The sequence below is a fragment of the Carassius gibelio genome, chromosome B22, assembly GCF_023724105.1.
Source record: "Carassius gibelio isolate Cgi1373 ecotype wild population from Czech Republic chromosome B22, carGib1.2-hapl.c, whole genome shotgun sequence".
In the NCBI taxonomy this organism is placed as follows: Eukaryota; Metazoa; Chordata; class Actinopteri; order Cypriniformes; family Cyprinidae; genus Carassius; species Carassius gibelio.
The window spans coordinates 38,701,704-38,727,521 of record NC_068417.1 but is presented as its reverse complement, the minus strand read 5'-3'; the positions used below and the strand labels follow the sequence as shown (position 1 = coordinate 38,727,521).

The 25,818-nt window shown below is 37.8% G+C and overlaps 3 non-coding genes and 1 pseudogene across 3 annotated transcripts; all 4 read right to left on the bottom strand.

The window, feature by feature from the left end:
* Positions 1 to 12,526: 12,526 nt before the first annotated feature.
* LOC128000157 (5S ribosomal RNA) lies at positions 12,527 to 12,645 on the bottom strand. Its single transcript, XR_008172950.1, has one exon. It is a non-coding gene; the product is annotated as a 5S ribosomal RNA (ribosomal RNA).
* A 221-nt stretch (positions 12,646 to 12,866) lies between these two features.
* On the bottom strand, positions 12,867 to 12,985 carry LOC128003483 (5S ribosomal RNA). Its single transcript, XR_008176206.1, has one exon. It is a non-coding gene; the product is annotated as a 5S ribosomal RNA (ribosomal RNA).
* A 3,360-nt stretch (positions 12,986 to 16,345) lies between these two features.
* On the bottom strand, positions 16,346 to 16,463 carry LOC128006801 (uncharacterized; annotated as a pseudogene).
* Positions 16,464 to 22,585: 6,122 nt separating this feature from the next.
* On the bottom strand, positions 22,586 to 22,704 carry LOC128004393 (5S ribosomal RNA). The gene has a single exon (XR_008177084.1). It is a non-coding gene; the product is annotated as a 5S ribosomal RNA (ribosomal RNA).
* Positions 22,705 to 25,818: the final 3,114 nt, after the last annotated feature.

Genomic DNA, 25,818 nt, shown 5'->3' with positions numbered 1-25,818 from the left:
GATATCTTGATCTATTCAGATACCCTGGAGGAACATATCCAACATGTGAGAACCGTGCTGCAACGACTCATTGACCACCAACTCTATGCTAAGGCGGAGAAGTGTGAATCCCATACCACCTCCACCACCTTCCTGGGGTACGTCTTCAGCACAGAGGGGGTCGCCATGGATGAGAGCAAAGTCAATGCCGTTCTCAAGTGGTCAGTACCTCAAACACTAAAGGAGCTCCAACGTTTTCTGGGGTTTGCTAATTTCTACCGCCGTTTCATTAGGAACTTTAGCTCTGTGGTCAGTCCCCTCACGTCAATGGTCAAGAAGGGAACCCATCAGCTACACTGGGCTGAGGCTGCTCTTCAAGCTTTCCAAGAACTAAAGAGACGGTTTGTGACCGCACCCATACTCCACCATCCTGACCCATCTCTTCAGTTTCTCGTCGAAGTGGACGCCTCCAACACTGGTATCGGGGCCATTCTATCTCAACGCCACAGTTCTACCGCTAAACTCCACCCTTGTGCCTTTTACTCCCGCAAACTCAATGCTGCTGAACGTAACTACGACGTAGGAGACTGTGAACTCCTCGCTATGAAGGCGGCCTTCGAGGAGTGGAGACACTGGCTGGAGGGGGCTAACTTTCCTTTCACCGTACTAACCGATCATAAGAACCTTGAATATTTGCGCTCAGCCAAGCGCCTCAATCCACGGCAGGCCAGATGGTCACTGTTCTTCTCCCGATTTGACTTCTCAGTTACCTACCGTCCAGGCTCCAAGAACACTAAGGCAGACGCGCTATCCCGTATTCACGAAGATGAACAGATCCCATCCGAACCTGAATCTATACTTCCTTTCAAAGTAATCATTGCACCTTTACAATGGGACATCATGACACTTATCCAGCAACACAACTCTCAACATGAACCTCCGACAACTTGTCCTCCCGATAAGGTTTACGTACCACCCACTCTACGCGATCAAGTACTCAACCACACGCACTGTTTGCCCGCATCCGGTCATCCAGGTATCACGGCTACCATTCATCTGCTTCAGAACCGGTTCTGGTGGGAATCATTACCCAAGGACACCATGGCCTTCATCCAACAATGCCAAACCTGTAATGCACACAAGACTCCCCGCCAATTACCAGCCGGATTACTCCAACCACTCCCTATCCCACAACGACCTTGGTCCCACCTAGCAATAGACTTTATCACTGATCTACCTGTCTCTCAGGGAAACACTGTTGTTCTGACTGTGATTGATCGATTCTCCAAAGCCTGTCGCCTTATTCCTCTACCCAAACTATCTACTGCTTTACAAACTGCCGAATTACTCTGCAACTGGGTCTTCCGTCTCTACGGACTACCGGAGGATATCGTCTCCGATAGAGGTCCTCAATTCACATCTCGTCTCTGGAAAGCCTTCTTCCAAGCCCTCGATGTAAACGCCACCCTCAATCCAACGGTCAGGTCGAAAGACTCAATCAGGAACTCACCCGGTTCCTGAGATCATACTGTAGTTCCAACCAAGAAGATTGGGCACGGTACCTCCTTTGGGCCGAGTACGCACAGAATTCTCTGGTCAAGCCAGCTACTGGAATAACCCCCTTTAAGTGCATCCTTGGTTATCAACCTCCCATGTTTCCCTGGTCCGGGGAACCCACCGACGTACCCGCCATCACGGACTGGTTACAACGCAGTGAGGGGACTTGGAATCAAGCTCACGTACACCTTCAACGAGCCATCCGCCATCAAAGGGAACATGCTGACCACCGTCGGCGTCCTGGGCCTGTATACCAACCCGGACAATGGGTGTGGCTCTCTACCCGAGATCTCCGTCTCCGACTACCCTGCAAGAAGTTGAGTCCAAGGTACGTGGGTCCATTCAAGATTACACACCAGATCACTCCTGTTTCATTCCGTTTTGCCTTACCTGACAACTATCGCATCTCTCCCACCTTTCATGTATCTCTGCTCAAGCCCGCTGTGAACTTGACACTCTACATCTCTAGCCAAAAAAAGCTACAGTTTGTTCCAGTTTGTTTAAGAGTTAGCCAGTGCAACGTTTGGCCAGAATGTTTCCAAATGAACATTTATGTGATCAGCAAATGATATTAGGGAGAACACATCAAGGTGTGTCCCCTTCTTCACAAAACACTCAGTGCAAACTACATGACAGCATGGGTTGCTAGCCGTTTATAAACCTGTGACAAAAGGTCTGAATTTAACACATTCCTAAACAGTGTAAATGTTCATGTGTACTTGACCTCATACTGTAATTGTGAGTTACTCTAAGATTATCACCACAAATACTTACACGGCCAAAGCGGACAGTTCGTTTATCTAGCATTCTAAGAAATGCTAGGCTGGACATCCCAGGTGCTGCCATCTTCAACTCCTCAAAGGAAAATAGGATGTCTGTAGCATATACTGCAGAAAATTGTGAAGTAGCAGGCCAGTAGTCATTATGGACCAGCTCATCCACTCCAGCATGCCATGTGGCTTCGCATACCTCACATTTCAACTCTGGCAAGTTGAGATCATATCGGCCTGGGAAAAGGAAAGAATTACATATGAACATTTAATTCTGACACTGAAGTGGGAACCTTTGACTATCAGGAGGACACTAGCGAGGTTTCCATTAAACTTATTTGCATTTGATATTTGCATTAATGAAAATTCAGCTCAAGAATCTGTGTAAGCTTCCATCAGCTGTTTAATGTGAATTAAAAATGGACATTAGACTAATCAGGGGATGTGTTCTGACCAGCTGTGGGATCAAAATGTCTCCAGGACAACATTGAAACATGGTAAATGTGCATATATGCTTATTAAACTGTTTCCATAAACTTTAATTGCACTACGCCTTATTCACATCAAGAGTTAATCCACCCCCATCAATCAAATAAGATTTATATTTCCATTAAGGGACTTATCCGCATTTGCAGGTGTTTTCAATTTAGCATTTCTTATGCACATAACTGAAATTTGAATTAACAAGTTGGATGGAAACTCAGTCTTAAATATTTTTAAGGACTTAAATACAAAAGGCTAAACAAGGCAGCAAAGAACAGGTGCACTAAGGCAGGGACTGATAACTAGATACAGGTGAGGGGCAGATACAGGAACAGGAACATATGGCAGGGATAAACAAAGGAGCACAAAACCAGGAAGTAAACAAGGGGAACACAGAAAGTAACACAAGGAGCAGACATGATGGATAGGGGACCAGGACAAGACAGTAGATGACATGACAGTCAGAATGGGAAGAAAGTGATTCATGTCAGATGGGGTGTATTTTAGAAATTGTCACTTAAGCGGAAGTGACACCCATCCCCAAAGTTCTCCTTACCATTCATTGTAACCACAGCAATAGGTTTTCCAGTAATGACACTTAATCTCTGAGAACAGCTACATATTGTCCCTGGCATCTCCAAGGGTACAAGACGCACTTGAAAAAAAATAAACATTCATGAGAATAGTTAGAGGATAGAAGATAAAGACTAACATACACTGCCCTTCAAAAGTTTGGAAACACCCCTGGCAAAGTGTGGTTTTGGATGATATCAACATAAATCCTTGGCAGTTTTTGGTGCAAATACAGTACATTAATGTAACTTTATGTAACAAATACAGTACATTAATGTAATGTCCAAAACCCACTTTTCGTTTATGTCAGCTTTTTAAGACCAGATATTCTTAATGGCTTAATCGTTTGATCAGAAATGATTTAGGTTTTAGTATTTAGTTTTAGATAACTGGAATTAACAAGTCAGAAAAAGTGACTACAACTTACCACACTGGGTAAGAACCTTCTCCACAAAACATGATGTTGGTGGCAACGGCTGAAAGAAGCCTTCTCTAATTGAGTCCCTGTTGTGGAAGACTTGAGCCTTGTGGATGTTGATGTCACAACGGGCACAGAGAAAGGCGTGTGGTCGACAGTCACAACAGTGGATCATAGCTGGACTGGAGTCACATTTCTGGCAGACTGGACTGGCCACATGCTGCTTAGCCACCATGTTGTCCACCAACCGGGGCCTCACTTTCGCCCACCACTCAGAAACAAGACTTTTTCTTAATGACCAATCACTGGAGGCTTGTGGTGGTGTTTCGTTGTCATCTAAGTCTTCACCTAGTGAGCAACTTAGCTCTTGAAGGAAAGACTCTGTTAAACAATGGACAGTATTCCAAAACAGCAGGTTATTAAACAAAAAAGTATATCACCGAACAACAGTCATTCTGAAGTGTGTAATAACGGTGTTTCTTATCGTACTTACACAAAAATATGGAATGTGTATTACATTCATATTATTAATTAACATGCAGTTTCACAGTGCAGAGTCAATATAGGACATACCAGCGTTTACGTGAGAAAAGTCACAGGTCATTTCCACACTGGTTTCCGGAGCCCTGAGAAGGGAACCACCAGTCTTTCCAGTTTGTCTGTGACCAACACCTGCTGTAGAATAAAACTTGTAAATTTACAATTACAAACACATACACTGTCATTATGTTTAAAAGGCATTAATGGTAAAGTTTTATTGCTTTTCCTTAAAGTATATATAGTATGTACGTAATATAATAATAATAATAATCATATTTTCTAATTCAAACCCATGACTTGTGACATGTTTATATCTCATTCTAAAAGGTAAAGATAGATCTAGAGATAAAATATAGATCTTAATTAACATGAATGAAAAGAAAGTCTGACCTGCTTGTTTTCTGGAGGATCTTGGCCTCCCATAAATAATGTTCCCTTCGCTATCCCTCTTAATCCACTTCACAAATGGCTGGTGGATGGCTGGATTGCTGATGCTGCCTCCCGTTGCTTGTTGACGATCTCATGCAGCCTTTGGAGTGCATCCATGTCTTCTGCCTGGCTGACAAGACTGTTGACCTCCTCCAAGAGCCGGTTAGGATCTGACATGATGCACAACAAACAAAAGTGCACACACACAAAGGACAAACACACTACTAAGAGAGGAGAGGAGAGAGAGCGAGAGAGAACAATACAAAAGTGAGAACAGAGAGAAAGACAATACAAACGTGGCTTTTAAAAATGCCTTTTGTAGTTAGCTGCTGATTTTCTTGTAAATAATAAACTGTATTTGAGAACCTGTTGATAAAGAGAAAAATAAATCAGTATAGAATTTATAACTAAACTACACATTACAATATTCTAACACACACACACATTACATCTGAACATAGAGTATGGATTATGTTTACATGTTTATGTCTATAGGATATTTGCTGACATTCTAATCAAAATTTTGATTAGAAATATGGCAGTAGACTGTGGCACAACTCGTTAGCATCTAGGCTGCATAGTTGCAACAAAGAATATCATATTTGAAATTGGATATGCCAATCACATCTATTTTAATTTGGTCATTAACAGTACCTAACCCTTGGGTAACTTTTAACGTTAGCCAGGGGCGGTTCTAGGGTGAGTGGAGATCCGGGGCTTAGCCCAGAAAAATCCATGTATGTGACTTTATTTTAATAAATCAGAAATATTTACCTTGTTTAAAATATACAAAAACAATGAACACAAAAAACAAATTTAAAACATTTTATTTAAAGTTTATCCCTTGTATCATGACACATATGCTCTATCTCACTTTTTTTGTCTCAGTTTTCTTTTCTTTTCCAATAAAGCCTGACTGGCTACACTCGTCCTGCAGAACAGGGATAAGAAGCAAACATTAAGCAGAGCACTGACATACTCTTACTCTACAAAGATATACCGGTCAAAGGACTTTATTATGCATTACAGTAAACAGATTCAAATTATTCAGTCTAGCAGATAAACCTTACCATCTACTGTTGTCTGTGCATCATTCATCTGCTGTGGCTGCCTCATAAAGTTTTGTCCTATAACTTTGCTGTTGCCTGCTTTCCTCTTTTCTCAATTGTTTTTCTTCTCATCATAACAGCTCTCCTTTTGGGCTCTCCTTGCCTCTCTCCACTCCTTTCTCTTCTTCTATCCACACCTGTCATCTTCTCACTTAATCTAAAGTCTTCATTTCTCTTCTAAGTTCCATTTGTTTTTAATGTCCTCCCTTTCCCTTTGTCCACTCATTTCTCATTTTTCCTCGCTCCACTCTCTACCCACTATTTTTTCTCCCTATAACCTTTTACACTATTCTCCTCTTAAAGTGTGCCCACTTCTCTACTTCTCTCTATTTGCCTTTTTCATTTGCTTTGAATTTTTATTTTTGTTATAGTGCTTTACAGTAAAATTGTGTTTGTCAAAATTAGTTAGTGTAATAGTTAACATTTTACATTAATTACTATGTCCATATGGTCTGAAAATTATACATTCTTTGTAATGAACAATTGTATTTTGGTTGAAAAAAAAAAAAAAAGATTTACAAATATTAATGAATGCAATAAAAACAATTCTTAGTTTATTGGTAATGAAGTAACTAATGATAACAAATAAAACTTTACTGTAAAGTGGTTTTATCTGCCTCCCTCCATCCCGTTTCAGTCTAAACATGGTCCTTGATTGCGTTGATGGTGGTAGTTTAAGAGTGTATCGTCTTGATTTCATTTGGGCAAATCTGTCTATCACCATGTCATGGTCAACAGCAGTCAAGTTCTCCTTCTCTATGGACATCACTGCCAGGTGGTTAAGCAGGTCTTGTTCCATTGTGTTTCTTAACCATGTATGCAGTCGACGCAAGGCACTAAAAGAACGTTCACAGCTGCAGCTACTGACTGGGATTGTTAGTGCTACTTGAAATACTGAATTCAGTGTGGGGAACATGTCAGTATTTAGCATCTTGAACACACTGACTATATCAGGAATTGCTTCTTTCTCCTTCCTTCTGTTCAAGAAGTTTTTTACCACCAGGAGCTCCTCTGACTGCAACTCTATTTTATGTTTGGCAAGAATCTTGAGAGATTCTTCATCAAGAAAGCTGTCTGATGCTGGATGGCAGGCTTGAATGCCCATCATAAGATCTACTCCTACTCCTGAGAAACGGTTGTCAATCTCTTGCATCATTCGGTCAAGGCAAGGGTAGTACAATGTACACATGTGGTCATGTGAAGAACTGATTTCTGAGGTATTCCCGCATGATGTTTCCACCACATAATCATCAAGCCTCTTTTGTTTCCGTCTATAACCTGAAGAAGGTTCTGGAATGTGATTTACCTCACACAAGGCCTTTGTTTTAAAAATAACTCTGTAGCACTCTGAGCTGTGCGTTGTTCTTTAAGAAAGTCGTAGACCGCTGTTTTGTATTGAACTGCTTGTCCCAGGTCTACGGTTTCCCTCTGCAGGAATTTGTGGAGGCATTCAGTGATGGACAGAAGTCTATGAAACATCAGCAGCATGTAGACAGTGTTAAAGTTGCTGAGTTTGGACCTGAGGCCTACAGCCATTGGTGTTGAAATTTTGTCAAGACATTGCAGAATAGCACAGAAATTGTCAATTACAGCACTCACAGACTTCACCTGACATGCCCAACGTGTTGTTGACAGCTGTACCAGCTCAGATGATAGTAGCCCAAGCTGTTTTTGAACATCACTAAACTTTTGGTGATTAACTAGAGATGCACTGAAAAATGAATAAAGGCTCTCCAGTAAATCAAAAAAGTTGGTGGCTTCTGGTATTGCCTTGCATGCATGGCACAGCACAAGATTTAATTCATGTGCATAGCAGTGAAGGTACACTGCTTCTGGATGACGTTCTCTGAAACGCCCCTCACAGCTCCACTCATGACTGCAGCTCCATCATATGGTTGTGCAACACACAGAAGATGGTCAATTGTATGTGATTTCAATTTTTGCTCTATTGCATCAGTGATGGATTGTGCATCAAAACCAACCAGTTTGCTGAAACCAAGGAAATTTTCCTTGATTCTGCCCTCAGACGTAACGTAACGCACACATACTGCCAGTTGTTCAGAGTGCCTGTCCCTTGCCTCATCTGCCATCAGAGCATACATCTTTGAATTTCTCATTTCTTTTATGATGCTTTCTGTGACCTCTTCTGAAATACATGCAATCATTTCATTTTGCGATGAGTGAGACAGGTAGGTAGCATGGGATGGAGCATTGTACTGCTGTAGAAATGGGTCAAACTGTGCGAGAAGTTTCATGCAGTCAAGGAAGTTTCCCTGATTTTGACTCTGGCTCTGTTCATCATGTCCATGGAATGCAATCCCCTGCTTCCCCAGAAATGACATCACAGCAACAACACGATGGAGGTATTCACGTCTCTCAGTTATTTCTCCTACACTGGCTCTATGAAGCTGTTCTGTTATATCTCCATGTGTTTCAGTTGTTTTGTAGCTCTTCCAGCATGTCATGGAAGCCTTATGAAGGCTACTTTGTTCAAGCTCTCTGAATGATTCCAAAGCCCTTTTCCAGTTGGAGAAACCTGCACTTGTTAATGTGTCTTTGCTATTTCGGATATGATGCTTGCCAAAGAGGCGACAAGAAAAGCAGAATGCAGAATTTCTGGATACGGAATACTCAAGCCACTGAAATGCATCTAGCCAATTCTTATTAAAAGCTCTCTGCTGTTTTCCTAATTGGGTAAAGGGATATTGCTGAAGCTTCACGTGTTTTGGGCCTGTCTGCAGTGTTCCTAGATCATCCCTTTCACCTTCTAAAGCTTCTTCTTTCCTTGCTGACTCATCTAAGACAAGGTAAAATAGCAAGCTCAGCACTATTATCGTTTTAATAGTCTTCACTTCATGGCATGATTTTTGTGAGAATAGATAAAAAAAGGTGAATAAAGAATCTATAATAACAAAAAATAACTACGTCTGTTCTTCCTGCACATATTACATTTTATAGGCTACCTTATTCTTACTTTATACATACACTCACATAAAACACACACAAACACTTAAAGACAAGTATAATTATAAAGGCAGGGCTCTATACACTTATATTTTTGAAGGAGTACTTACACAGCACTTACAAATTGCATAAATAATCTTATAAGGCTAATGTATCAAATATAAAACTTGGAATACAGTACATGAAAAAAAAAAATTTATGGTACTTTGCCACTAAGTGGCGGCATGCCACTGCCTTAATGAGGGAGTCGGTCAGTCATTTAATCGATGGATTCGTTCGTGACAGATGATTAATTCAGAAAAAAAGTAAGCAACAGTTTTTATGAATGGGTCAGTGAATCATTTACTCAAGCAAATTTATTCAGTTAACACCGCTGTGTGTTGCTACAGAGCACAACAACATGCTTTGTTTGGAACCATTTCCTTTGCGGAATATGTCTTTTTTTATTATCTTGTTGCCCTGACACGAAAAGTCTGACATAGACCGTGCTAACCAAAAATTATTACCACTCTGTGTGTATGTGTGTGTGTGTGTGTCCTAAAGACTGTGCTGCGCAACCGTTAATTGTTAGATGTTCAAAATGTAACGTTAAATCAAACAATTTAAAACTGAAAAAGAAATATAATACTATGATTAAAAGTTACAGATACCTAAAGCTGTTGTAACTTGTCTTTCAAGTGTTGCCTGGGGTGGTTTTTCTTCCTTTATTTTGAAGAATTTGGAAATATCCATTTTAATTTAAAAATAAATTGATATAGTAAAATACTACACGCAAACAAACCGCCTTGCTCCAAAAGATCTAATTTCATTGGCTGGATCGTACAGACGCTCATCGATGGTTGGCCAGTTTCCATGTCAGTCAGAAGCACTAGACTCAGTGGGCGGTTTTTGTCGGGTGTGAATGACAACGCGTAAATTGACAGACACTGTAGACGTGAGAGTCGAGAGATATTTATTTATTTATTTAAATTCTAATATAAATTACTTTATTGGGCATGAAAACTCATTGATGGCATGGTGGTAATAAAAACATTCGGGGCTTTACTGAAAACATTCGGGGCTCCAGCCCCCTTAGCCCACCCCTAACGCCGCCCCTGACGTTAGCTAACAATATTTAGTACCATGCACACATTTCATTTGGTGCAACAAGCTTATATTATGCCCATCCCAATACCATGACATCACTACAGTGAGCAAAAATATTACCAAACACAACAACTGGCAACAATTTTATGGCATGAGCTAATTGTATTTTGATAAGCAAAGATATAATATGTCTAATTCTAGACTGAGTGCAATACTTACACGTGTTTGGAAATCGAGAAATGCAATGGTGCATGGGATCGTCGCATGCAATGATGTAACACTGCTGAAGTAGTTGATTGGCCAACTTGAAGTAGTGTACAGATGCAAGAACATTTATTATTATTATTATTATTATTATTATTATTATTATTTTGTACAACTGCTCCGGTCGAACTATAATATGCACATTATCCGCTTGTTAAGTCTGACGTCATGTAGCAGCGCTTCCCTGTCCAAATGCTCAATCAGTTACCACGAGAAAACAACAAAAGGTGCTAATATAAACTCACAATGTGATACAATACTAGCGAAAAAGTTATAATCTTAACCTTTAACTCCATACCGAAGTCCCAGATAGCCAGACAATGAAAATATAAATATAAAAAAAAATATCTAAAAAATATTTGTGTTTGGGACGCTGTGAGCACGGAGACTGTAGTATATACCGTAAGTTTGAAAGCGTTTAGCTTAAATTATTAATATAATAATTAATTCTCTCCATTGTCCTCTCTCAGTCCACAGTGTTTCTCCTCTCCTTTTCTCTCCATTCTCCCCTCCTGATAACCTTCCTCATTTTCTTTTTCCTCTCCTCCTGTGTCTGCTTGATGTTCTTCCTCTTCATTTTCCTCTCCCAGTCCACCATCTTCCATCTCCTTGTTTAAAACATTGTCCATCTCGGTTTCCCTCTGCTTTTGCCCACTCACATTAACAACCATATCTGTTTGTTGTTCACTACTATGCTCTCCCTCCCACATCCAACATTCGCACCTCACCAACACTTTCCTAGATTCCGGGCACTTCACTGCATTGCAGCTTCTTGCCAAGTGCCCCTGCTTTTTTCACTGGTAACAAATAAAGTCCGGGCAATCTTTAAATACATGTCCTGGATCCATACACAATCTACAGGTTTTCACCTGCCGATCGTGTATAATCCGAAAGTACTGTGTGCCCTCAGCAGTCTCAAACTTGCTGCTATATGGTAGAGATACAACTTCCTTTGGGAACCTGACCTTTACATATCTCGTACCATCTGCTATTTCAGTACCCGGATATGTTCTTCTCTTAATGTTGGATGAGGGAGTTACACCCCATGCCTCCAATTTATCTAATATATCCTGGTCATCAACATATGCAGGCAAATGCATAAAAGAAATGACATACTCTCTTACTTGTAGCTTTCTAATCTCACAAAATTGTTGCTTGATTCTTAGTCCATCCTCTAGCTTTTCACACTCCTCCTCATTTGATAACGTGATCTCAAATTCTTTGCCTTGTCTTTGTCTTATCGCCAAAATCTTTCCTCCTCCAATTTTTTCATTCACTTCTTTGATAATATCCTGCACCGATCCATCTCTCACCTCTGCCAGATCCACAATTACAGTTGCTTCCTTTGAATAAATAATCATTTTCATCGCCTCATTGTATCCAAGCCGTTGTCCTGTAGTGTTTTCCTTGTCAAAGTCCCTGCGTCTTTCTCCTGCCATTTCCTTGTTCATTTCCATTTAATCAGTCCAATTTTGAAAAAATAACAAAGAAAAAACCTCCAAAAATAAAAATCCTCCCCAGACAGCCTAGGCTGCTGGGAAGTGTTTGAACTTAAAAACAAAACAAAACAGAAAAAAGCTAACTTTAAACAAAAAAAGGGTTTACAAACAACAATGGTGTGCCTACTCTCACCCACTACTGCCACCTCACTTCCTGCTAGCACTCTAGCGCCGCCAGGTTGGTATGGGTGTAAGCGAAGACTGCTGCAAAGAGAGGGCTATTTAAAGACCAGCCAATCTAATCGCCAGTACATTATATAAGTAGGAAAGAAAACCCAAAAGCTTAAAGCACCTGGTATTCCTAGGCAGTCTCTCATCAAAGTACTAACCAGACCTAAACCTGCTAAGATTCAGAGATCGGGCATTGACTCTTTTTTTTTATTTTTATTTTTTTTTATGGAAGATTATTATATAATTCGTGAAATTTTCCAAAAAGATTAAAGCACCTGGTATTCCCAGGCAGTCTCCCATCCATGTACTAACCAGGCCCAAACCTGCTAAGATTCAGAGATCGGGCATTGACTCTATTATTTGGCAAAATTATTATATACTAAGTGAAAAACTTCCAAAAAGCTTACAGCACCTGGTATTCCCAGGCGGTCTCCCATCCAAGTACTAACCAGACCTAAACATGCTAAGATTCAGAGATCGGGCATTGACTCTTTTTTTTTTTTTTTTTTATGAAAGATTATTATATAATTCGTGAAATTTTCCAAAAAGATTAAAGCACCTGGTATTCCCAGGCATTCTCCCATCCATGTACTAACCAGGCCCAAACCTGCTAATATTCAGAGATCGGGCATTGACTCTATTTTTTGGCAAAATTATTATATACTAAGTGAAAAATGTCCAAAAAGCTTACAGCACCTGGTATTCCCAGGTGGTCTCCCATCCAAGTACTAACCAGGCCCAAACCTGCTTAGCTTCCGAGATCAGAAGAGATCGGGCATAACCAGGTTGATATAGCCGTAAGCGAAGACTGCTGCAAAGAGAGGGCTATTTAAAGACCAGCCAATCTAATCGCCAGTACATTATATAAATAGGAAAGAAAACCCAAAAGCTTAAAGCACCTGGTATTCCTAGGCAGTCTCTCATCAAAGTACTAACCAGACCTAAACCTGCTAAGATTAAGAGAACGGGCATTGACTCTATTTTTTGGCAAAATTATTATATACTAAGTGAAAAATTTCCAAAAAGCTTACAGCACCTGTTATTCCAAGGCGGTCTCCCATCCAAGTACCAACCAGGCCCAAACCTGCTTAGCTTCCGAGATCAGACGAGATCGGGCATAGCCAGGTTGGTATGGCCGTAAGCGAAGACTGCTGCAAAGAGAGGGCTATTTACAGCGATATCATTTACAGCGCAATGTATTTTGTTTAAAGCACTATATAAATAAAGGTGATTGATTGAAAGACCAGCCAATCTAATCGCCAGTACATTATATAAGTAGGAAAGAAAACCCAAAAGCTTAAAGCACCTGGTATTCCTAGGCAGTCTCTCATCAAAGTACTAACCAGACCTAAACCTGCTAAGATTCAGAGATCGGGCATTGAAGATTATCCCGCCAAACACATATTGCTTCCTCATACAGTTAATTATTTATGCTATTTATAATTATATTTTCCACTTCCATTTTATAACAATCATTTTTCAATAGTTCTGTATTAAATAACCATATTCCACTTCCCCTCTCTACTCCACTCAAATCCATTATTACATATAAGAAGTCATGATCACTTCCACTATATATTTTATAATATATTTTTGATATATATTTGTCAATTTCCCTATTACTTAATAAAAAATCTAATCTACTTTGCTTTAAAACTGAGTTCACAACTTGTCTTCGTGAATATTCCCTTTTAGATTTATTTCTATTTCTCCATACTTCAATCAGATTGTGTTGGGACATCATTTTTTCCAACTCATTCCTCCCACTATCAGCTTTATATATAATTTCATCATCAACATCAATTCTTTCTAAAACAGTATTAAAATCTCCAATCAAAAACACATTTTGCCACACACTCATTAAATCACTCAACTCCTTAAAAAAATCTACTCTTTCTCGTCCCTCATTTGGAGCATGAATGTTACATATTATTATTTCTTTTTCTTTACTTTTTAATTGAATAACCAAAACTCTACCCTCATTGTCCTTATATAATACATTTGTTTTTTCAAGCACTTCTCTTTTTATTAAAATTGCAACACCTCTTTTTTGTTGTGGGTCATTATTAAATAAAATTTCTCCATCCCACATATTTTTCAAGCCATTAATTTTGTCATCATTCCAACATGTTTCTTGTAAACATAGTATATTGCATATCTTAGTCAAATGAATCACATTTTCAAGTTTAGTAACATTTGATAATCCTCTAGCATTAACGGTTACAATACAGAATTGACTCATCACTACAAAAAAGGAAAGAATAACCAACAAACAACAAAAACAGCCCAAAACCCTTTCTATCAGTCCAGTCTACTAATAAAACACTTCACTTTTGTTCAGTCTCTCTCCCCTCTTCCTCTCTTAATCCAGTCATTTCTGCCTTTTTTTTCTTTTTTTCTTTAGATTCTCTTCTTATTCTTTGTTTTTCCATCACCTTCTCAATATTAATTTGTGCTGTTGTTTTCAATCTACTTCCCCTGCTCAATATGTTTTTCTTCACACTTTCTTTCCCACCAAAAGTTTTTTCCTTAGTGTCTCTTACCTCCTCTTGGCTTGTAATGTCCTTTACTCCATTATCTCCTTCTTCTTTGTTTTCCATCTTATTCTGTTCAACTTTACCATCAAATAGTTGTAGACCCATCGTCATTTTTGCTCTTTCTGTTGTTTTTTCTCCGCGCCGTTCATCTTTACTAACTTTTTCTCTGCCGCTTTGTATCTCCTTTGTCATGACACTTACTTGCTGTGGTACACCTCCTTCATCATCCTCTTCCACATTCGCTCCATCATTGTGTGAATCCATCTCCATTCCCTCGTGTACTTATTCATAATTTTCACATATGCACCTTTGTGATGCCCTCTCACAGCTTTGGCACTGCGGGGCTTTGCAGTCCCTTACATAATGCCCCGGCTCCAGGCATCCTCTTTCATCTTTGTTAACTATTTCTTCGCTTCTCTGTATATCCTTTGTTATGACATATTCTTGTTGTAGTACACCTCCTTCATCATCCTTTTCCACATTCTCCCCTTCATTGTGTAAATCTGTCTCCATTTCCTCATGTGCTTCTTCATAATTTTCACATCTACACCTTTGTAATGCCTTCCCACAGCTTTGGCACCGCGGGGCTTTGCAGTCCCGCGCATAATGCCCCTGCTCCATGCGTTCTCGGCATAAAAAATGAGGACAATCCTTCTTTTCGTGATCAACACTTGAACATATTCTGCAAGTTTTCACTTGGTGATCATGAATCACTCTAAAATATTTGATTCCTTCCTCCGTTTCAATCCTTGTATTATATGGAAGGGACACCACGTCCTTTGGAAATTTAGCTCTGATAAATCTTGTTCCATCCGCCACCGTTGTCCCAGGGTAAAACCTCCTTCTCAGAGGTAGTATCGGTGTAACCCCCCAGCTTGTTAATTTTTGCAGTACTTCCTCATCACTTATATAATTTGGCAAATTTAGAAAAGAAACCATCCTTTCTGTTGCACAAAGCTTCCTCATTTCACACATTTGCCCATTAATTAATATTCCATTCAAAATATGTTCAAAGTCTGTTTCTTCCTCCAAAGTGAGTTCATATTCAAAATCATTTTTTTTTCTTAGTCCGTATAATTTGCCAATTCCAGTTTTGTCCTCTACAGCTTTAATTATCATCATAACAGTTAATTTGTCCGGATTTTTCACATTCATTGTCAGCGTAGTTTCTTTTTTGTACTCTCTCTGGTATCTCATTTTCCCTCTCAACTTATTTAACATTTCATCTTTTTGACTTTACTCTTTTCTCTTTTCACCATTTGAATAATCCTTTGCTTTACCTTGTAGCCTCTGTTGTTGTTCAGTCCTTTCTTTCAGCATTTCAATTCCATTTTTCTTCTTCCTCGAGACCACAGTTGCCCATGTTTCCTCTTCTTGATTTTCATTATTTTCTTTAGTCATAGTTTTGAATGAACTAGTCCCTTCGTCTACTTTGTTGGATTTTATCTCCAGTTCTTTTCCCAGTCCTGGTCCATTATCCATTATTTCCTTCCTTGTTTGTAGACCTCTCAAACGATATCAAAAACCAAAACCAAAAACTCAACCCCAAACAGTTAAAAAACTGCTTGGGGTTAAACCGTGAAAATTACACCAAAAGTGAACTTTATAACTTTTAACTTAGCAAAAAATAAATAAAATAAAACATTAACAAAAATGGAGGAGAGCCTTTCTCTCCAACTGCAGCCAAATCACTGATTGGAACGTACCAACTAGATCGGGCGTGGCCAGGTTGGTATGGCCGTAAGCGAAGACTGCTGCAAAGAGAGGGCTATTTAAAGAACAGCCAATCTAATCGCCAGTACATTATATAAGTAGGAAAGAAAACCCAAAAGCTTAAAGCACCTGGTATTCCCAGGCAGTCTCCCATCCATGTACTAACCAGGCCCAAACCTGCTAATATTCAGAGATCGGCATTGACTCTATTTTTTGGCAAAATTATTATATACTAAGTGAAAAATGTCCAAAAAGCTTACAGCACCTGGTATTCCCAGGCAGTCTCCCATCCAAGTACTAACCAGGCCAAACCTGCTTAGCTTCCGAGATCAGACGAAATTGGGCATAGCCAGGTTGGTATGGCCGTAAGCGAAGACTGCTGCAAAGAGAGGGCTATTTAAAGACCAGCCAATCTAATCGCCAGTACATTATATAAGTAGGAAAGAAAACCCAAAAGCTTAAAGCACCTGGTATTCCTAGGTAGTCTCTCATCAAAGTACTAACCAGACCTAAACCTGCTAAGATTCAGAGATCGGGCTTTGATTCTATTATTTGCCAAAATTATTGTATACTAAGTGAAAAATTTCCAAAAAGCTTACAGCACCTGGTGTTCCCAGGCGGTCTCCCATCCAAGTACTAACCAGACCTAAACCTGCTAAGATTCAGAGATCGGGCATTGATTCTATTATTTGGCAAAATTATTGTATACTACGTGAAAAATGTCCAAAAAGCTTACAGCACCTGGTATTCCCAGGCGGTCTCCCATCCAAGTACTAACCAGGCCCAAACCTGCTTAGCCTCCGAGATCAGACGAGATCGAGCATAGCCTTTTTTTTTTTTTTTTTTTTTTTTTATTAAATAATCTCAATCAATAAAATACAATAGATTAAACACAGTCAATATAAAATACAGAACATCGTCTTTACACATCTCTACATTACACATCTTTCCTTTACATTGATAATTTAAAAACTCTTCCACTTTCTGGCAACTTCCACATTAAATCATTTAAAACACAACAAACTTTTGGGGTAAAAATATCATAAAAAGAGTCTAACATACAGTTTTTCAATATATAATTCTGTTTTTCTTTTAAACACACTCCAAACATCCAACACAATTTTTTCCTTTTTAGCCACAGTTCTTCTGTCCCATATTGCACTTTTCATTAGCATTACAGACAGATTAATGAAACTTTTGTTTTTACACTTTTTTTCCCCAACCAAACATCACAACTCTGTTCCATTACATTACATTTTCATCCCACTCCTCCACCACATCTTTAATTAAACATTTACATTTCCTTAAAAAATCCTCTAGCTCTCTACAATGTAAAAACATATGTAAAATCCCCTCTTCCTGTTCCTGGCACACTTTACACAGAGCATTTTCTTCCATTCCTATTTTATTTTAAAATAACATCAGTAAAAACCACTTTATGCCTTGTAAAATACTCCAAACATTCCAATTTTGTTTCCACATATTTCCCCGTCATGTTTCTCCATATACACTCTTTTTTTAAATCTTTGAATTTCTGCACCCAGTATCCATTTACAATCGGCTCTTTAAAAACATCATCTCTTAAAGCACAATAAATCATTTTCACAGTACATTCCTTAAAATCATACAGTTTTTCCCCTAATTTCACATTAATACATTTCTCTTTTGGTTCTCCTTCCATACTTTCTATTCTTTTAATCCACTCTTTAGGTATTGCATTTTTAATGATTTCATATTTATTTTTTATTTCTTGTTCACTGTAATCTTCTTTTGCCACTTTCATTGCATCCACAATAAATTGTGTCGGTAAAAATCCTTCTTTAAATTCATATAAAACATCTCTCACTCTTGTTATCCCCACATCCATCCATTTCTTTAAAAACAATTATTTGTCTTGTTTTAAAATGTTTTTGTTTTAAAAACAGAGGTTGATTTAAAATGTTTTCTCTCCCATGTGGATCATACTCTACTTTGTCTAAAAATGTTCCCCAGGCACTAAACATTTCCCTATAAAACTCTGGTAAGCACTCTGTCATCCAATTCTTCGTTTTCATCCATAAAATCCCATCCCCCATGTTAAAATCCCCACATTTGTTTAAAATATATTCCATTGTCTTTTTCCATGCTGTTTTGTGACCATCATCTAGATATTTTTTTTACTATTTTAACTCTTAACCTATTTTTTCTCTGTTCAACATCAGTTAATCCCATCCCTCCTTTCCCTACTTCTCCTATTAATGTACTATATGCAATTCTTGACGGTTTACTATTCCATAAAAAATCTAAAAAACATATTTTCAACCTTTTCTCCACCCACATTGGCATAGCAGTCACATATAAAACATACCACAACTTTGACACCATTAACACATTTAAAATTAAAACCTTCCCTTTTAAACTTAAAGTCCTCAATTTCCAAAAATTTAACCTTCTTTCAATTCCTCCTACTATTTCTTCCCACATTTTTTCTTTAACATTCCTTTCGTCTTTTCCCATTAGAACACCTAAAATCCTTATTTCTTTTGTTTCTTTAAAATGAAAATAATCAGTTAAAATATTTACTCCTCCAAATCTCACATGTTGTTTTTTCTTCATTTAACTTGCCTCCTGATCCCCTACAAAACATCTGTACTACTTCCATTACTTTATTAACACTCTCTATATCCTTAACTATTATTGTTGAATCATCTGCATATTGAAATATTTTTTCATTTCCCCCACTTCCTTCAATGTTTATCCCTCTTATGTCTTCATCTATTTTAACAACTAATCCCAATGGTTCTGCAACTAAAGAATATAAAAGCGCTGATAATGGACATCCTTGTCTTATTGACCTAGTAATTTTAAAACATTCTGTTAAAAAAACATTACACTGTATTCTTGTATAAAATTGTAATCCACTTGAAAAAATTATCCCCAAACCCGTACCTTCTTTTCCAAATAAATAATCATGCTCCACTCTATCAAAGGCTTTTTTTAAATCCAAACTAATAACATATCCTTTTTTGTTTTTTTCTTTCATATATCTTATTCTATCTATTATACTTAAAGTTGTATCCGCTATATCTTTCCCTTTTTACTCCATACACTTGATTTGTTTTAATTATGGTTGGCATTACCTCTTTCAATCTATTGGCTAAAACTTTTGTTAAAATTTTCAAATCTGTATTCAGCATTGTAATTGGTCTATAATTTTTTAGGTCTACTTTATCTCCTTTTCTTTTATATATCAACTTTATTAATCCCATCCCCATTCTCTGATTCATTTCCTCTTTTTTAAAAATGTCTTCATATACTTCTTTTAAAATACTGGTTAAAAAATATTTAAAAACGATATAAAATTAACTCCCCAAACCATCTATACCTGGACTTTTATTTTTGTTCAATTCACTTATTGCTCTTTTTATCTCTTCTTACCTTATCTCTTCATCACACTCTTTTTTGTCTACTTCTACTGTTGTTTTTATTTGATTTAGTAACTCCAATTTCTCTTCTTCTTTCAACCCCTCAGTACTAAACAGATTTTCATAATATGCTTTTACTTCTTTTAATATTTCCTCATTTGTTTCCACCACTACACCATTTTCCCTCTTATTTCTTTAATCATTCCAGCTTTCCCTCTTATTTTTTCTAGATCAAAGAAAAACTTTGTACATTTTTCACCCTCCACAGTATACTTAGCTTTACTCCTTAGTTTTGCACATTCATATTTTTTCTCTTCCATGTCTTTCAATATTCCCTCCAATTCTTTTATTTTTTTGTATATCTTTCCCATTCTCATTTAATTCCTTTTCCAAATTTTCTCTTATTTCTCTCTCCTTCTTCCTCTTACACATCTGTATTAATTTGCAATACTTTATCGTGAATTTTTTTACTAAATATTTAACATTTTCCCACCATATCCTTTTATCTTCGCTGTACATTCCATTCACCTTTTCTTTTTCAATAATTTCTTTAATACTTGACACATAGTCCTCATTCTTCAAAACCTCTGCATTTAAAACCCATACACCCGGCCCTCTTTTCACTGAACTCCAGTCTACTTGTATAAAAAGTGGTTTATGGTCACTTAAGCTTGATTCTACATATTTAATGTTACAGATAAAACCTTCAATGTTCCTTGTACATAAAATAAAACCAATCCTTGTCTTACACATAAAATTCCCTACTAATTGCCTCCTTGAATATTCTTTCTTTTTTTCATTTCTTTCTCTCCATACATCAATCATATTATTTTCTTCCATTAATAATTTCAGTTCTTTTCTTCCTTTATCATTTTTAAAAACCATTCCCTCACCAATTTCTAATTTACTGAAAACAGTATTAAAATCACCCATCATAATAACTTCTTTATGCTTTTTTAAAAAATCTCTTAATACATTAAAATATTCCTTCTTTTCACTCTCTACAGTCGGTGCATGAATATTAACTACAATAATTTTTTTCTCCTCATACTCCATTTCAACCGCAATACATTTCCAATCTATGTCATTATATATTGTTTTACATGATACCCCACAGTTTTCTTTTATTAAAATCGCAACTCCTCTTCCCAGCCTCCCATCACCATTGTTATAAAAAAATTCTCCACTCCACCTTTTCCTTATTTCAGTCATGTACTCTTCCCTCCAGTTAGTTTCTAGTAATAAAATCACATCCTCTCCTTTACACATTTCTTTCACTTTTTCAAATTTTCCTACGTTCGAAAGCCCTCTAGCATTAAAAGTAACAATTCTTAAAAGCATAAAACATATAAAAACATGCACAAAACCCATAAACTCAGTCCATCTCCTCCAAACCCTTTAGCAGCTCATACTTATTTGCACACTCAATCCCATCTTCTTTAAGCATTCTTTTTCTTGCAGTATCAAGATTAGGTATTACCTTTACAGATCTTCGTCTTTTTGATGATTTCCCCTGCGTCTCCTCATTTACTTTTCCTTGTTCGGTACACTCTTTCTGTTGTTCTATATCCTTATTTAATTCCAGTCCTTCACCACGTACCCTTTCTCCAACGTCTCGCTGCTCGTTGTCTCTTTCATGCACCTGCCCGCCCACCTGCTGCTGCTCCTCCTCCTCACCCTGCATCCAACACTCACACTTATTAAAAACCAAATTGCACTCCGGGCACGTCACAGCATTGCAGTTTCTCGCGAAGTGGCCTCTTTCCTCGCATTTATGGCACTTAAACTCCGGGCACTCCTTCACCACATGATCTGGGCTCATGCACAGCCGACAAGTCTTCACCTGATGGCTGTGCATCACCCTAAAGTATTGTGGACCCTCTGCCGTTTCTATTTTTGTGCTGTACGGTAGGGAGGCCACCTCCTTCGGAAACCGCGCCTTTACATATCTTGTCCCATCCTCGTGGTGGTGCACGGATAAACACGCCGCTTTATATTTGAAATTGGGGAAACCCCCCAAACCTCCAGTTTATTTAAAATCTCTTCATCAGCAAGGTAGACGGGCAGATGCATGAAAGAGACAACATAATCTCTGTTTTGCAGTTTCTTTATCTCACAGTTCACTCCTTTAATTAACAATCCCTCAGTCAGTTCATCACAAGTTTCTTCTTTTTCCATTGTCAGTTCATATTCCTTTCCTTGTCTTGGCCTCAGTGCTAAGATTTTACCATATCCACATTTGTCCGTCACCGCTTTAATAATATCCAGAGCTCTCACCTCACTTACATTCTCCACATTCACAATCACAGTTGCCTCCTTTAAGTATTTCCTTTCACCACATGTATATCTTGCATCCTGATTTTTACTGTGTCCTGCTCGTTGTCGATACTCCAGTCCAGTGTCGTTTGCCACGCGTCTCTCTCCAGCTAGTCCAGTGTTGTTTGCCATGCGTCTCTCTCCAGCCAGTCCAGTGTTGTTTGCCATGCGTCTCTCTCCAGCCAGTCCAGTGTCGTTTGCCATGCGTCTCTCTCCAGCCAGTCCGGTGTCGTTTGCCATGCGTCTCTCTCCAGCCAGTCCGGTGTCGTTTGCCATGCGTCTCTCTCCAGCCAGTCCAGTGTCGTTTGCCAATAATCCATCCATTGTACAAAAATAAAAAAATAACAATTAACCACCCTCCAGCCAGCAAGATGCTGCTGTTAGGTGGTTTAAAACTGAAAAAGCACACAAAAAAATAAATTAAAAGTCCAAAAACAACTCACAAAATAAACACTAACAGAAAAATCTAAATGGAGGAGAGCCTTCCTCTCCCAACTGCAGCCGACACTTCCTGTAGCTCTCTAGCACCCTCTGGTTGGTATGGCCTTAAGCGAAGACTGCTGCAAAGAGAGGGCTATTTAAAGACCGGCCAATCTAATCGCCAGTACATTATATAAGTAGGAAAGAAAACCCAAAAGCTTAAAGCACCTGGTAATCCTAGGCAGCCTTTCATCAAAGTACTAACCAGACCTAAACCTGCTAAGATTCAGAGATCGGGCATTGACTCTATTTTTTGGCAAAATTATTATATACTAAGTGAAAAATTTCCAAAAAGCTTACAGCACCTGTTATTCCGAGACGGTCTCCCATCCAAGTACTAACCAGGCCCAAACCTGCTTAGCTTCCGAGATCAGACGAGATCGGGCATAGCCAGGTTAGTATGGCCGTAAGCGAAGACTGCTGCAAAGAGAGGGCTATTTAAAGACCAGCCAATCTAATCGCCAGTACATTATATAAGTAGGAAAGAAAACCCAAAAGCTTAAAGCACCTGGTATTCCTAGGCAGTCTCTCATCAAAGTACTAACCAGACCTAAACCTGCTAAGATTCAGAGATCGGGCATTGACTCTATTATTTGGCAAAATTATTATATACTAAGTGAAAAATTTCCAAAAAGCTTACAGCACCTGGTATTCCCAGGCAGTCTCCCATCCAAGTACTAACCAGACCTAAACCTGCTAAGATTCAGAGATCGGGCATTGACTCTTTTTTTATATTAATCAAAATAAATTAATCAAAATAAAATTTTTATATATATTTTTTTTAATGAAAGATTATTATATAATTCGTGAAATTTTCCAAAAAGATTAAAGCACCTGGTATTCCCAGGCAGTCTCCCATCCATGTACTAACCAGGCCCAAACCTGCTAATATTCAGCGATCGGGCATTGACTATATATGACATCTATACCTGGACTTTTATTCACCTTTAATTGATTAATTGCTTCTTCTATCTCTTCTATTTTTATCTCCTCATCACACTCTTCTTTGTCTTGATTATTAACTGTAGCCGTTATCATCTTCAATATACAGTCTTTTTCGCCATCATCTATTCCTTGTGTCTTAAACAATTCTTCATAAAAATCTTTTACCTCCTTTAATATTTCTTTTTTTTCTTTTACTTTCCTTCCATCTTTGCATTTTATTTATTTTATTGTTTCTGCCTTTTCCCTACTTCTTTCTAGATTAAAAAAGAATTTTGTACATTTTTCTCCCTCCTTACTTCTTATCATTGCACCTCTATACTTTTCCTCCTCTATTTTACTTAAATCCTCTTCTAACAAAACAACCTTCTGCACATCAACATCCTCTTTACTTAATTCTTCATTTAATTATTTTCTGATATTCCTTTCTTTTTGTTTCTTAATGGACTCAGAAAGCTGTAAACTGACAATCTTGATCATTGAAGTCCTAACATAAGTTTTTGTGCATATAACTTCTAACACATTAAAAACTGTCTTACAGCATTGCAGAAAACATTGTATTTCATAAGGCATAAGCACCTTTAGGTTTGGCAAGATTTGCACTGAACATTGAATGAAACAGCTTTCTCTATTAGAGAGACGAGCTTTTGAGCAGATTTGGGCTAGATTTTACTTCATTTGAACAGAAGCACTATTTCAACATTACTGGACTCAGAAAGCTGTAAACTGACAATCTTGATCACTGAAGTCCTAAAATAGGTTTTTGTGCATATAACTTCTTACACATTAAAAACTGTCTTACAGCATTGCAGAAAACATTGTATTTCATAAGGCATAAGCATCTTTCAGTTTGGCAAGATTTGCACTGAATACTGAATGAAACAGCTTTCTCTAATAGAGAGACAAGCTTTTGAGCAGATTTGGGCTTGATTTCACTTCATTTGAACAGAAGCACTATTTCAACATTACTGGACTCAGAAAGCTGTAAACTGACAATCTTGATCATTGAAGTCCTAATATAAGTTTTTGTGCATATAACTTCTAACACATTAAAAACTGTCTTACAGCATTGCAGAAAACATTGTATTTCATAAGGCATAAGCATCTTTCAGTTTGGCAAGATTTGCACTGAATATTGAATGAAACCGCTTTCTCTATTAGAGAGACAAGCTTTTGAGCAGATTTGGGCTAGATTTCACTTCATTTGAACAGAAGCACTATTTCAACATTACTGGACTCAGAAACATGTACACTGACAATATTGAGCATTGTAGTCCTAGCATAAGTTTTTGTGCATATAACTTCTAACACATTAAAAACTGTCTTACAGCATTGCAGAAAACATTGTAATTCATAAGGCATAAGCATCTTTCAGTTTGGCAAGATTTGCACTGAATATTGAATGAAACCGCTTTCTCTATTAGAGAGACAAGCTTTTGAGCAGATTTGGGCTAGATTTCACTTCATTTGAACAGAAGCACTATTTCAACATTACTGGACTCAGAAAGCTGTAAACTGACAATCTTGATCACTGAAGTCCTAACATAGGTTTTTGTGCATATAACTTCTAACACATTAAAAACTGTCCTACAGCATTGCAGAAAACATTGTATTTCATAAGCATTTTTCAGTTTGGCAAGATTTGCACTGAATACTGAATGAAACAGCTTTCTCTAATAGAGAGACAAGCTTTTGAGCAGATTTGGGCTTGATTTCACTTCATTTGAATAGAAGCACTATTTCAACATTACTGGACTCAGAAAGCTGTAAACTGTCAATCTTGATCATTGAAGTCCTAACAGAAGTTTTTGTGCATATAACTTCTAACAGATTAAAAACTGTCTTACAGCATTGCAGAAAACATTGTATTTCATAAGGCATAAGCATCTTTCAGTTTGGCAAGATTTGCACTGAATATTGAATGAAACAGCTTTCTCTAATAGAGAGACTAGCTTTTGAGCAGATTTGGGCTTGATTTCACTTCATTTGAATAGAAGCACTATTTCAACATTACTGGACTCAGAAAGCTGTAAACTGACAATCTTGATCATTGAAGTCATAAAATAAGTATTTGTGCATATAACTTCTAACACATTAAAATCTGTCTTACAGCATTGCAGAAAACATTGTATTTCATAAGGCATAAGCATCTTTCAGTTTGGCAAGATTTGCACTGAATACTGAATGAAACAGCTTTCTCTAATAGAGAGACAAGCTTTTGAGCAGATTTGGGCTTGATTTCACTTCATTTGAGTAGAAGCACTATTTCAACATTACTGGACTCAGAAAGCTGTAAACTGACAATCTTGATCATTGAAGTCCTAACATAAGTTTTTGTGCATATAACTTCTAACACATTAAAAACTGCCTTACAGCATTGCAGAAAACATTGTATTTCATATGGCATAAGCATCTTTCAGTTTGGCAAGATTTGCACTGAATACTGAATGAAATAGCTTTCTCTATTACAGAGACAAGCTTTTGAGCAGATTTGGGCTAGATTTCACTTCATTTGAACAGAAGCACTATTTCAACATTACTGGACTCAGAAAACTGTAAACTGACAATCTTGATCACTGAAGTC